Source organism: Pteropus alecto, unplaced genomic scaffold (assembly GCF_000325575.1).
Source record: "Pteropus alecto unplaced genomic scaffold, ASM32557v1 scaffold313, whole genome shotgun sequence".
Taxonomy (NCBI): Eukaryota; Metazoa; Chordata; class Mammalia; order Chiroptera; family Pteropodidae; genus Pteropus; species Pteropus alecto.
The window spans coordinates 1,750,385-1,753,340 of NW_006434832.1; the positions used below are offsets into that span (position 1 = coordinate 1,750,385).

At 32.1% G+C, this 2,956-nt stretch overlaps 1 protein-coding gene across 1 annotated transcript in view; it reads right to left on the reverse strand.

Moving 5' to 3' along the window:
* Positions 1-2,956, reverse strand: part of NSF (N-ethylmaleimide sensitive factor, vesicle fusing ATPase) — a 103,610-nt gene that overhangs the window by 53,854 nt on the left and 46,800 nt on the right. The gene's annotated exons all lie outside the window — the stretch shown is intronic.

A 2,956-nucleotide genomic window follows, 5' to 3' on the forward strand; every position in this document is an offset into this window, starting at 1 on the left:
GGCAAGTATAATCTTGTTCGAAAAAACGGTTTTGTTTTTTTTTTAAGTTTATTATAAAAGTATTAGAAGTTAACTGAGCAAAAGTTATAAAACTTTTTACAAATAGAAATAAGTTAAAAATAAACCATATTATATCACTTAAAGATAAATGCTGTTAACATTCTGCAGACTTACTTCTGTTTTAAATTTATTTTAACTTAAAAATTGGGAACTCGCTGGATCTTGTATTCTCTTTAATCTTAATTGTTCTTTGAAAACAATTTAAAATGGTTACTTTTGTTTCTAACTACAAAAAACATATTATAAAAATTTGGAAAAATGCCAAAAAAAGTAATTGCAACCACCCAGAATTCAACTAGCTAGAAATAATTCCCCTACTCCACATTAATTACGTATGGCAAAAATTTAATTTCTAAGTTTTTAGTATTATGTATGCTGTTGCAATGAACATTTTTATACTTAAATCCTTGACAATGTATATTATTACTTCCTGAAGACAAATTGTTAGATGCCTACAATGTAGGCAAACTGAAAAAAAGGAGAATCAAGAAAACATAGCAAAAATGAAAGATGAAATGTTACATCAGAAGCAGGAAGAAAAACAGTTCTGAAAATGACCTGAAGAAAATCAGACTGGGTCTGAAACAAACCTAAATCTATAAAGTATTTTTTTTAAATCAAAACCAGATAAACACTATTTGATCCAGCAATTCTGCCCCTTGGTTTATAGCAGCTCTGCTCATAGGTGCCCCAAACTGAAAACAACCCAAATGCCGTTTAGTGGGTGATTGGATAAAAAAACTATAGTACGTCCATACGAGGGAATATTACTCAACAATGAAAAGGGATGTCTGATACATGCAACAACTTAGATGAATCTCAAAGGAAATATGCCAAGTGGAAGAAGCAAGTCTCAAAAAGTAACATACTGTGATCTTATTTATATGACATGCTCGAAAAGACAAAATTATAGAGATGGAGAACAAATCAGTAGTTACCAGGAGTTATTAGCTAAGGGAGAGTGACCATAAAGGGACAGCATGAGGGAGTTTTGGGAGGTGATGTAAACGTTCTGTATCTAGGTTTTGGTGGTGGTTACATGAAAACTATACATGTGCTAAAATTCATAAAACTGTACACCAGAAGAAAAAAGTCAATTTTACTTCATAATAATAGAAATGTAAGTAAAATATCTTATAATACATTCTATTATTCATATTTGGAGTACTGTTCATTCTTTGATGCAACTCTATGAAAAATTACTGTCATGTGTTCATCAAGGTTTCCAAAATTTAACTAGGTTTTTTAATTTTTTCCTGAATATTACTTACAAATTGTTTTTCTTCCCGAATGTTTTAAAAACTAAATTCAAATTTGAAAAAAAATTAATTTCTCAATATATTTATTGAACAGATGTCTGATGATAAATGATAACTTGCTGTTTAAAAAAAATTCAATACCAAAAACTATTCATCTTTCCATCTGTAAAAAAGACCGAAAATGAGGAACTGGAACTACAGCCTTGGCTTTGCCAAACACTTTTATATTGTAGGGCATTAATTCTTGCCATCTTCTCTGCAAAACAAGGACACTCCTGTTTGTGACTGAAATATTGTGGGATTCTACATGACTTTTATAAGACATTTTTATTCAAGGTTGTCTGTCAATACAGCATGAAACAAAAAGCTGCTATAATGTATGAATTTTGCTGTCAATGTGCTTTATGCTGCCACTGGAGTCATGACTTCCTTCTCAGGCCAGCCTCAAAAATCATCTATGTGGAAGGGAAACCAGAGACAATAAGAAGACTGTGTTGGATTAAATGATCACAGGAGCAATCTGTCCTAAACGTAATTCAGTACAATTCTGACCTTTTCAGAACCTTACTAATCTTGTGACCTGTCATCAGGTCCCTTCCCCCAACTTAGTCAGTACAATAACATCAATTTTTACAGGTGTGTTACTTAAGTAAGCCAAGTTCTTATTGCAATAAATTAGGAATCAGGTAAGGAAGACGTCAAGATCAATGTTCACATATTAATAGAGCTGAGTCATCAATAAACTCTTTACCAAAGAGTTTAAATTTCCACAATGCAATCCTCTTCAACTTGCTGGCTTCTGCTCTGTTCTTACCATCTGAAAAATCTCCCACAGAAGCAGAACTGATGCTGCTGAGCCCCTGGCAACAGACTCTGAAAACCACCATTCTATATTTAACTAGTTTGACCTATATGCAAGTGTTCATCTCCATCAGCCTGGACTGTCCAGAATCACAGAGGTGACATTTTTCTTTATTATGTAATGACTCCATGAGGTCACTAGCTGAGTATATCAAGCCATTTCTGGATGGAAGAATCGAGAAAGATATTACTAAAAGGCTGGCTATGATTAATACCTACCTAGAAATTCTTTACCAACTCAGTTTTATTATCATATTATTAATAGTGTCATATTTAAATTGTCTGCAGGTTTATTTATAAAGCTATCTCATGACTTTTTTTTTCTTAGAAGTCTTCTACAGACCAAAAAAGGAAAATATATTTTTAAAATAAAATAAAATTCATCCTATCTGGCAACTATCATATGTGTCCACTGGATCTTTTTACAAATCTAAGATACACTATGCTATTTCAACATTCTACAAATTATGCCATCATTACTCATCAATTCCCAGCTATGTTTAAAAAGATTAAAATAAGAAAATGGAAGAATGATGGAATTGCTTAGAGGACTGACACAATAGTTAAATAAATACTACTATGATATCATCCTTTAGTTTTCTTATTGTGTTGTCCAAAGTACTGCATCATCTTTCAAGGTATAAAATAAGTCTGGAGACACCATCCACCATCTTTATTGCCTGATTTTAGTTTTAATTGAACACAGTTGAGAATTCAGATTTTCAAATTCCCTGTCAATATAGCAAAAGGAAGGAAGGAAGGAAGGAAGGAAGGAA